Source organism: Hyperoodon ampullatus, assembly GCF_949752795.1.
Source record: "Hyperoodon ampullatus genome assembly, chromosome: 2".
NCBI classification, from domain to species: domain Eukaryota; kingdom Metazoa; phylum Chordata; class Mammalia; order Artiodactyla; family Ziphiidae; genus Hyperoodon; species Hyperoodon ampullatus.
Window position 1 is genome coordinate 13,291,739 of NC_136915.1, and position 11,135 is coordinate 13,302,873.

Below are 11,135 nucleotides of genomic sequence, written 5' to 3' on the forward strand. Positions count from 1 at the left end.
GCCTCTGAGCGTTTGCTCCTTTAGGTAGACCACACCCTGGCATGCACAGATAACAGGTCCTCAAAATATCGCCTTAGGGGCTTCCCTGGTGGCGCAGTGCTTGGGAGTCTGCCTGCCGATGCAGGGGACACGGGTTCGTGCCCCAGTCTGGGAGGATCCCACATGCCGCGGAGCGGCTGGGCCTGTGAGCCATGGCCGCTGAGCGTCTGGAGCCTGTGCTCCGCAGCGGGAGAGGCCACAACAGTGAGAGGCCCGCGTACCGCAAAAAAAAAAAAAAAAAAAAAAAAAAAAAAAATATCGCCTTAGGCAGAAATAGAGACACAGATGTAGAGAACAAATGCATGGACACCAAGAAGGGAAGGTGGGCGCGGGGTGGTGGTGGGATGAATTGGGAGATTGGGATTGACATGTATACACTAATACGTATAAGACAGATAACTAATAAGAACCTGCTTATTAAAAATAAAAGAAATAAAATTCAAAATAAAATAAAATAAAAATCATAGTTGTTATATTCCACCCCAAAGAAATACTGCCTTAGGGACGGGTGATCTTAGACCCACTGACCAGAACAAAAGCAGACATAAGGGGTCCTCCCTTGGTCCCCCACTCAGGGGAGGCATGGGTGGGAAGCTGCCTAGACTACAGCCCACTTCCCTCCAGGGGAGCCCCACCCCTCCCCCGTCTCTGCTCTCTGGCTCCCTCTTTCTCCAATTCGCCCTCTTTCTGGGCATCTCTTGTCTCCTCTCCACCAACCCAACATCCGCCATCATCCTGTCTGTCTGTCTGCCTCCCACCCCACCTCATCCCTCTGGCTCTGGCTCTGTCCTTCCCTGTTCTCTCCTCTCTGCCTTGGTCTCTTTCCCTCCCTCAGCACCCCCTACTCCCTGCTTCCCCCCACCCCGAGTCTGTCTCTCTCTCCCCTAGTGGCTCCAGTGGTTTGGACAAGCTCAGCTCCCTTCTGCCCAGATGACCTCACTTCCCCACCACACGCAGGCACGCACACACTCACTGTCACACACAAATACAAGCTACACACACACATGCACGCACCCTGGTCCCTGGCTGGGTTTCCCTCAGAATCGGAAGGGCCCCAGCCCCAGCGCTGGTCTACCTGCCCGGGTCCGAGGGTGGTGGAGAGCCATTCACATGCCCTGCGCCTGGCCTGCACCCTGCCTGGTCCCTGCACAGCAGTCCCTCACCCCCCGCCCAGCAACCTCCCTCCCATCTCCCCCTGGGGCTGTGGGGGCAGGCTCACAGTTCAGGGTCCCCCCTCCGCTCCCCAGGAAGGACTAGCCATCTCCACTGTCCCCCACCCTCCCCTCTGCCTTCTACAAAGGGACCAGCCCTGGCCTGGGAGCTGGAAACCTGGGTCCAGCTGGCTTAGCCTCCAACACCCTGGGGGACCTTGAGCTCATGCCTCAGTTTCTTCCTCTGTAAAATGGACCTTGCAGTACTTCTGGAAGGATCAAATGTGCTAATTCAGCCCCGTGCCTGGCACACAGCAGGCACTCGCAGACACAGACACGAGGATTCTGGGGACAGCCGCCCGCCTGCCTGGCTCCCACCCCAGTCTAAGCCCTGGGCACCTCTGTAGTTAGCCCCCCACCAGCGGTCTGTCTCCAGGAGAACTTCCCGGCAGACTTGAGGGGTCGGAGGGAAGCGGGAGCCAGCCTCCTGCCTTCTAATTTAGATTCCTGGGTTTATGGCAGGAAGCACAGTGAGGCTGATGCTGTAATTAAGGCAATTCCTGAGGCTGCGGCAGGAGCCCACCGCAGGGCTGGCCCCCTCTCTCTCCTCTCTACCCCTCTGCCAGAGGCCCCGGCCTCAGACCTTCAGCAGGCTCCTCGGCCTGCAGCCCCCTGCTGCTGCACTCCATTTTGCAGCCCGGGAAACCAGAGACGGGTAGCTGCATTCCAAGGGTCACACAGCACTCAGGGTCACATGCCTGAGCCACCCTCGGGGGTCCCCCTCTGGCAGCTAGGGTCCAGCCCAGGGTGCAGGGAGAGTCCAGACACGTGGCTTCTTTGTTCTGGACCCCAGGGCCCATCTTCCCTGAGTCCCGCTCCCCCCACATTCCTGAGGTGTCTGGGCAGAATCTGGCCAGGGCTGTGGCAGGAGGGCAGAGCCCGCCCAGGGGTCAAGACCAGGGCAGCAGCCTGGGCCTGAACATCCGTCTCCCTCCTCCCAGTTGGGGCCTGCCCTAGCTGAGGCCTGGGACTGTACTGGGGTCTGCGGTGGCCAGGGAGGGGACCTGGGGGCTCAGCATCTCTGACAATCCATCCCAACCACAGGGCCCCAGGGCTGAAGCTCAAATCCTCGCTCTGCTCCTGGCTGGGTAGCCTCGGGCCACTCCCCTCCAAACCTCAGTGTTCTCATCTGTACAAAGGGTGCAGCCGTTACCAGGGAGGCCAGTTCTCCCCGCCGCCCCTGGCTAGGCTCAGAATGAGATCCCACCAGAGTGTGTGCGGCCTTCCCCGGTCCCTACGCTCCCTCTAGGCCCAGCCCTACAAGGCTCTGTGGCCCCGGGCAAACCTCTTGCCCATCCTGGACCTCTGCATCCTCCTTGGGAAAAACAAAGGGCTTGGACAGAATCAGGGGCTCAGACCCTGGGACTTCACACGTCAGTACCAATGCAAAAAGTAGGGGCAGGTGTGGGTGGGGCTGTGACTTTTTGCTTTGCCAAGTTTGGATATTTTTAACAACATCATCAAGTGCAAAGTCACAGGAAGAGCAAGGTGAGGCTGGGCGGTCACGCTCTGCGGGCCTTTCTTCCTTCGTAGCCTGTTGCAGACATGTTTGCCCCAGACTGCCTCGGATTCTGGACTGGGCTCAGGGCTCCGACCCAAGGGCTGGGCTGTTTGGTGTTCGCGCGCGTGTGTGTATGTGTGTGTGTTGTGTGTGTGCGTGTGTGTGTGCTCCTGCGAGTGTGTGTGTGTGATGGTGGGCAGGGGAGGCTGCTGAGGGGCAGGAGTGGCACTCTCACACTGTAAAGGGCCAGCGCTGCCCAGAGGCTCAGGGCAGAGCCAGTGCCCAGCCTGGGCCCCATGGAGTGAACGCTAGGCCTAGGTAATAGATATTGATGGGGCGGGGGCAGGAGGGGGTGCCAGGCATTCTTCAGGCTGCGGAGAAACAGGACTTTGTTGTCCGAAACCAAGCCACCCCTGGCCTCTTTGCATGCCCAGGCACTCTGCCAAGGATAGAGAAACCCACTTGGGAGGCGGTAGGGGTGCTGCCGAGGCCTCTCCTGGAGCTGTACCTCCCCCCACCTAGGTGTCCACAGCCGGCAGTCGAAGCCCCAGACAGTTTCCAGATGCCAGCCTGGAAGAGCTTGGCGGAGGGTTGAACCCCAAGGAGAGATGGAGGTGGAGCAGGGGTGCCAGGACTAGAGACTCCCTGCCCCCACCTGCAGCTGAAGGTACGGTGAGGGTGGGCTAGTGATTTGGAGGAGAGTTCTGGGTGCTCATACTATCTCGCCCAGCCCTCAGGACAACCCCTGAGAGGGGTACAGTTAGTTCCATTCTATGGATGTGTAAATGGAGGCTCAGTGAGGGAGAGTGTGCAAGTTAGTGGCCGAGGAGGAACTGCAAACCTGGTCTTCTGACCCCAGAGCTTGAGCCTCAGGAGCCCTGCCCTCTCCTCCCTCAGGGACCCCTGAGTCCCTGTCCAAAGTGGCCAGGTCTGGGGTTGGTGCTGGCCAACACCGTCCAGGGTTTCAAGGATCAGACGACCAACCCACAGAACAGACTAGTATGGCTCTCAGTAGGTGTTTAATAAATGTTCACAGATGCTGCTGGGTGACAAGTTCTGTCCCTCTCTAGGTCTCGGTCCCCCATCTGTGCGCAGAGGCTCCTCCCCCCAGGTCTGTCTTTCAGGGACTTCCGCCTTCTGACTCCAGCTGACTCTGCTTCTTCTCCCCGCACAGGGCCCCCCGCAGCCCCCAGGGCCTCCCGTCCTCATCTCAAGGCTGACTGTCATGTCAGGGGTCCAGGAGGGGTTTCTGCCTCTAGCTTCCTCCTCACAAGTTCTGGCCCCAGAGCTGAGGGCGACCTGGGGTGGGAGGTGCAGGGCCTGGACTCTCTTTACCTCTGCTGTCCTACTTGCTGGCAGCCCAGCGAGGAGCCCTGGGGACATGGGGGCAGCGACTGGTGGCGGCAGCAGGGCCTCCAGCCCGACCTGGAGACCCAGCTAGGGGAGGTGGCAGGCTCTGGAATGCACAACCTCTTGCTGTCCCCTCCCTCTGCAGCCAGTGACTCACTTCAGACAGGGTTAAAGCACAAAGCGCCTTCCTTTGTCCCCAGCCCGTGCTTAATAGGATTGGGCAGGGGGTGGGGAGCGGGCCTCTGGTGGGGGACACCTCCCCTTCCATGGCCACAATGAGGCCCTGTGACATCATGCTGCCCCCCGCCGTGATGTCAGAGGCCACCACAATGGACCTTCCCACACAGATGGCTGGGGATGTGGTGGGAAGGGTGTGGGACCGGGACACCTGCATCCTCCGGGGCTCAGTCCTGTTCTGGAGAGCAGGCCTTGCAGGGCCAGGCAGGCAGTGGCTCTGGTCTTACAAACGGCAGGCAAAAAACTTTACAAGAGGACAACACAATCCTGAAAAACAAAGTTGAGATTTTTCTTGCCCATCCCCCTCCCCCCATGTTAAGAATCTGCTCCTTGGTGCCACCCTCGGGATCGAAATTAAATCCCTAGCAGGGCAAAGAGACCATCTCAGAAGGCCAGCCACACTGGCTGTCCTTTGGCTTCTGAGATGAACCTACCACCTCATCCTTCAAGTCAGCTTAGAGGCTGCCTCTTCCAGGAAGCCTTCCCTGACCCACCCCAGACTGACCAAGTTGCTCTTTCTCTGGGTCATAGCACACAGCACTGAACTTTTGAGTATTCTTCTTTCCATGAGTGTCTCTCCCCAGGCAGACTGGGGGGTGGGGGGTTCTGTGAGGGAACCACTTGGATCCTCCCACTACCCACCCTTTCCCTAGGACCAAGAACCATTCACCGATTCCTACATTAAATACGTGAGGGCAGCCCACAGGAGTCAGTTCTGGGGATCCAGGAGCCACAGAACAGGCCTGCCCTTGCCCTCATGGAACTGGCTGGCGGGCAGGAGGTGGTGTCTATGACAGACGATTATCACATCATGTGAGCCAGTAGCTGCAAAGAGTCAAACGTGCATGAATGGGCTTTCCCTGGTGGCACAGTGGTTGAGAATCTGCCTGCCAATGCAGGGGACACGGGTTCGAGCCCCGGTCTGGGAAGATCCCACATGCCGCGGAGCAACTAGTCCCGTGAGCCACAACTACTGAGCCTGCGCGTCTGGAGCCTGCGCTCCGCAACAAGAAAGGCCGCGATAGTGAGAGGCTTGCGCACCGCGATGAGGAGTGGCTCCCGCTCGCCGCAACTAGAGAAAGCCCTCGCACAGAAACGAAGACCCAACACAGGAAAAATAAATAAATAAATAAATAAATAAATAAATGTTTTTTAAAAAAGTGCATGAAGGAGATATGGTGGGGGTCGGGGGTACCTTTAAGTTGGGTGATGGGGGATCCTCGCGTGGAAAGGTCAGAGGAAGCTGGTGGGCCATGCCAAGGGTGTGTGGGAAAGAGGTCTAGGCAGTGGGTGGCACACAGTAAGCCCTGGAGAAAGCCTAGTCTCGTTCACTCAGAAACCCTTCAGTGCATATGGGGAGGGGGAAGGGTAAGCTTGATGAAGTGAGAGAGCGGCACGGACATATATACACTACCAAACGTCAAATAGGTAGCTAGTGGGAAGCAGCCGCATGGCACACGGAGATCAGCTCGGTGCTTTGCGACCACCTAGAGGGGTGGGATAGGGAGGGTGGGAGGGAGGGAGACGCAAGAGGGAGGAGATGTGGGGCTCTATGTATATGTATCGCTGATTCACTTCGTTATGAAGCAGAAACTAACACACCACTGTAAAGCAATTATACTCCAATAAAGATGTTTAAAAAAAAAAAAAGATTCAAAAAGAAAGAAAAGAAACCCATCAGCGGGGAGTAGGGCTCTGGGCCAACGTGCCAAGTTCTGATCCTGACTCTGCCACTTGCCAGCTGCGGGGCTTTGGGCAAGCCTTTCCCTTCTGTAGACCCCATCTGGGTGACCAAGTAAGGTATCATTGGCAAATGGGGTACACAGTCCCCCTGCCCATGGGGTAGATGATAACCCCAGTTCATGGAGCTCTTGAAGAAGGGATATGGAGGGAACTTCTGTCCCTCACTTGCTCAGAGGAGCTAGGACCCACCTTGAATGTCATTCCAGCCCCGTTGTGGTCCATGTGCTGAAGCCGCATGGGAGAATGGGGCTGGTTTTTCCCAAATCAGTTGGTAGCAGGAATGGTTCTGGAGGTCTCCTGGAGGATGGAGAACCTGAGGTGGGCCTGGAAGAGTGAGTGCAGTTTCCTCAAGCATAAATAAAGGAGGGGAGTCTGTGCAGAGATGGGGGAGGGCTCAGATGGGGAATTGCGAACAGGTTGGGGTGTCTGGAAGGAGAAATGGGAGAGGTGTGGAGTTTGGGGGAAGAGGCGTGTGGAGACGTCCTGGGGCTTTGCAATGTAACTGTCTGGGCCCAGATGCTGGGACTGGCTTGCCTGGCCCCGAGGCTTGGTCCCTGGGGGAAGGACCCCTCCGCCCAGCAGGAGACCTGGTCACGCAGCTGCCTGGCTGCCAGACCAGAGGGGAAACTGCATCCGTCCATCCAGGCTGCCGAGGCTGCTGGGGAATGTGATGAGGCTGCTGAAATGGGGCCCCTGGCAGGGGGGATGCAGCCGCGGCTTCCCAGAAACCCCGGTCTGGTTCTGCCAACAGAGAATAGCTGATAAGGTTTGCATTAGAAAGCCAGACCCTGAGGGGCTGGAGTGGGGCCTGCTGCCTGGAGCTGCCTGGGGAGAGGGTGCCAGGAGTGGGGGGGGGCAATCTGTGGTTGGGGGGCAGGAGCCCCTCAGCCCAGCCTGGATGGACTTCCTCGCACCCTCCATATGACAAATGGACAAACCGAGATGCAGCGCCCCAAGGGACATGACCAGGGTCCCACAGCAAGCTCATCAGGAGGTGACAGAGCCCCCTTCTTCTTCCAGTCAAGGGTCTTCCTGCTGCCTTGCTTCCTAAGAACCCCACAAACTCCCAGATGTCACTCAGCAGCAGGCAGTGGGATGAGATAGCCCTTGTCTCATATTCTGCTCTGTCACCTCCTGGCTGTGGGATCTTGGTCTGATACCATAACCTCGCTGAGCCTCAGTGTCCCCATCTGTATAATGGGGATAATCCATGCCTTGCAGAATCATTGTGATCTTTCAATAAGACAGTGTGGGTCTCAGGCTTAGCACACTGACTGGCACATAGTGGGTGCTCAGAAATGCTCAATCCCTTCTCCTTTACTGCTTGCGTGCGTGGTCCTGGCCAGCCAGCGAGAGCTGAGGCCGTCTGCATAGCATGCCTCCGGGACGCAACCCACATGTGGGGATATTGAATAATCTGGCTCCATATGGCTCCACTGAACCCCCAGATCCCAAAAGCGTGGCCCCTCTGTCCTTCATTCTTTGTTTATTGAGCAAATATTTATTGAGGGCCTAGTGGGTGCCAAACACTGTTCTGGGGAGGGGGCCATGGAGGCATGGCGATCCTGCGTAAAGGCACAGAAGACCAGAAGTGAGAATGCAAGCACTTTACACACTGCAAGCATCCAACCCCTGTTCCAGCGGCATCTGTTGTGTACCAGGCCCTACCCTCAGCCCTGGGCCACAGCTAGAGGTGGGGAACGGGGTGAGGAGGAGGGGCAGAGAGCTTGCCCACTCCTCTATGATTTACTAATTAACTAGAAGACCCAAGGCCGGTGCCTGGTGATACTGTTTTGACTTGCCACCCAGACCGGGAGCAGAAGAGAAAGAGGGCAACTCCCTACCCAGCATCCTTGTAATTGCTGCCTTTGCCTCCTTTAGGGCTTTGTTGGGTGCATCAGAGGGCTGCCAAGGCCCCTGAAGCTCAGAGCCCAGGGAGGGCAGTGGGCTGCAGCCCCACTTCTCAACTGAGATGACTGAGGCCAGAGATGAAGGTTCTGCTTGGGGTGGCAATGAGAGCAGGGCTGGCGTCATAGGGCTGCTCGTGGAGCAACAGCCAGGGGCCAGGGTGGCCTTGGAACCAGAGCAGGGCTTGTCCTGATCAAATGAGGGAGACTCAGGCCCCACTCACAAAGGTCTGGAGTATGGAGGGCAGGGACAAGCTCTTCTGGGGATCCTTCTCTCCCCCTCACCTGATGGACTCCCTCTTGACCTTGGCCTCAACTTGGATGGCTTCTCTTCTTCCAGGAAGCCTGCCTGAACCTTCCAGGCTGAGTCAGGTGCCCCCCTCTGGCTCCTATGATACCCAGCTTCTCTTCTTCTTGGCCTGAGTCCTGCTGTGTTGCCACTGCTGCCCCTGCCTGGCTAAGAGCTCCTTGAGGGCAGAGAAGGACCTTATTCATCCCTACCACCCCAATGCCCAGCATGGCCCAGAGCAGGAGGAAGCAGCAAACAGTCTCCATCCTCTCCCCTCCCCACTCCAATCTGGGTGCCTGGGGCGTTGGGGCCCTGTGGTATTTGGAGATCGTGGGCAGGTTATGTGGCCTCAGTTTCCAGAGGTGCCCATTATAGCAGAGAGAGGAGAATGCCTTGTCTTGGCAGTTGAAGGTGGCAGACGAAAAACCATTTTATCAAGGCCCCAGACTGCCTGGCCTCAACTCCTGCTCCTTCTGTGCTTGAGCCAGTGGCTCTGGCGAGTTACTTAACCTCCCTGTGCCTCACTGTTCAAATCTATAAAATGGGATAATGATGGTACCTACCTCGAAGTGTTGTGGAAAGATTAAATGAGTAAATATGGGCAAAGCACTTGGAGCAGTGGGTGGCACCTGGTAACTCCTGTGTGTTTGCTGACACCCAATCAAATTCAAGCAATATATTCCTGGGTTTGTTTGTTTGTTTTTTCACTGATGATGTTAACTTAGTTATGGTGGTGTTTGCCAGGTTTCTCTACTGTAAACATTTTTTTCTTTTTCTTTCTTTTTCTTTTTAAACCCTTTTTATACTTCCTTTCTTTGGAGGGTCTCACTAGGTCCAGTCCACACTCAGAGAAGTGGGGGACTAAGCTCCACCTCCTGGAGGGGGAAAACCTACATGAATTATTTGAAATTCTTCTGTAAGGGAAATTTGTCTAGTCTCCCCCATTTATTTATTTCTTCAATCATTATAGCAGTACAGACTCATGGATATTTATTTTATACTTTGGATGATAATCTAATTCTGTTATTTGCTCCACTGCTCATCCTGGTTTAGGTTTGGCCATTGGGATCTCTTTCAGGTTGGTTCCTGCTCTGATATCCCACCATCTGTTTATTTTTTGAGCATTTCCCCACTCTCTAGCACTGCAAGATGTTCCAGACTCATCTTGCATTTTTCCCTGCCTCAGCCCTGGAATCAGCCATTTCTCTAAGGAGCTCTGATTCCTTTTATTAGAGAATGGTGTTTAGGAACCAAGATCTGGGGGCTGGATGTGCTTATTGCTACCAGGATGTCACAGCTTCTAGGCCCTTTAGAGGGGAGAACTGGGTTTGCTTTCACTTAAAAAATTAAGTTTCCCCTCTTGCCAATCGTGGGTTCTGTTGGAGGCTCCAGACGGCTGCCCACTGGCCTTTGACCCAGTCTGTAGGCCACAGGCCTGTGCAATGTCATATGCCCTTAGTAGGCCTTATGTCCACTGGGGCTGTGAGAGAGTGAGAGGGGGAACACAGGCCGCCACTTCCCCAGCACGCTGAGCCACCTCTTGTGTCCACTCCTGCTCACCAGTGGGGCCATTGGGTGGCTGAGTCGCTTTGGGAATGGGACTGAGCCTGGTCTCAGGTGCCCTCACAGCCCAGACCGCTGGGGAGATTATAGGCTTGCTCCTTGCTGGACCAACAGCTTTGTCAACAGTGGTGGCAGTGGCCACAGCCCAGCAACAGAGCCACGCTGGCCACCTGGGGCACGACAGGCAAGGGTCATGTCCCAGGAAGGCCTGACTCAGCCACCATGCCCAGCACACTCAGGTGGCCCAGTGCTCATGGGAGAAAGGGCTGGTGAGCTGGTCCCTGTCCTCTCTTACCTTTCCCAACCCCAGCCCTGCCCAACGCTTCAGGAAACACGGATGCTCAGTGGGCCAGGACCCAGAGCTCCCCACGGAGGCAGCTCTCCTGCAGCTGAAGGGAGTCAGGGCAGAGTAGGCATCCTGAGGCCCTAAGGCAAGCTGAGCTCCCTCCCAACTTTGCCAGAATGTATCCTGTCTCCCCATAGCTCTAGGCTGGGAGTCAAGAGGCCCGAGCTCTGGGCCTGCCTCTACCAGTGACTTCTGTTTGGGGCACCGTAATCACATCTCTTCCTATTTAAAATCTTCAGTGTCTCCCCATCGCCCTCAACTTAAAATCCCCACTCCTGGAACTGCCTTACAAGGCCCCGGAGACTCTTCAGCACCCTACGTCACACCCTAATAACACCAAATTGCTTGTGATTCCTCCTTACAACACCACTCGGTTTCCTACCTCCACAGTTTACTCTGCCTGCATCACCCTCTCCCAGTGCTTCACTGGTTAATTCCTACTTGTCCCTGAGTGCTTAGCTCTGGATCACCTCCTCCAGGAAGGCTTTCTCCTGTGCCCCAGACCACTTCTGCTCATCTGGTCCTGTCTCTGGTCACCCGTGTAGGACACCTTCCTAAGGCCCACTGTGGACAACCTCTGGCATACCGGGCAGCAACCCGGTACAGTGGAGGAGGTTCGGGGTGTAACACCCGGGCTTGGGCTTCCCTCACAGCCTCTGCTCCTTCCTGCTGTGTGACTTCGGGCAAGTCACTGCACATCTCTGAGCCTCAGTCGCCCCTCTGGGAGAAAAGCATCTAACTGGGATTCAAGGCCCTGCTTTCAAGTCTGGCCTCTGCCTCTAACTCACTGTGGAGCCTTGGGCAAGCCCTGTCACTGGGCCCGGCCTCAGTTTTCTTCTTCTGTAAAATGGGGCTACCCATAAAACTCGGAGTGCTAAGGCTCCAACAAGCCCAAACTTGTGAAAAGTTTTATAAACCTCAGAGCCCTACATGGATGAAGAATCTATTT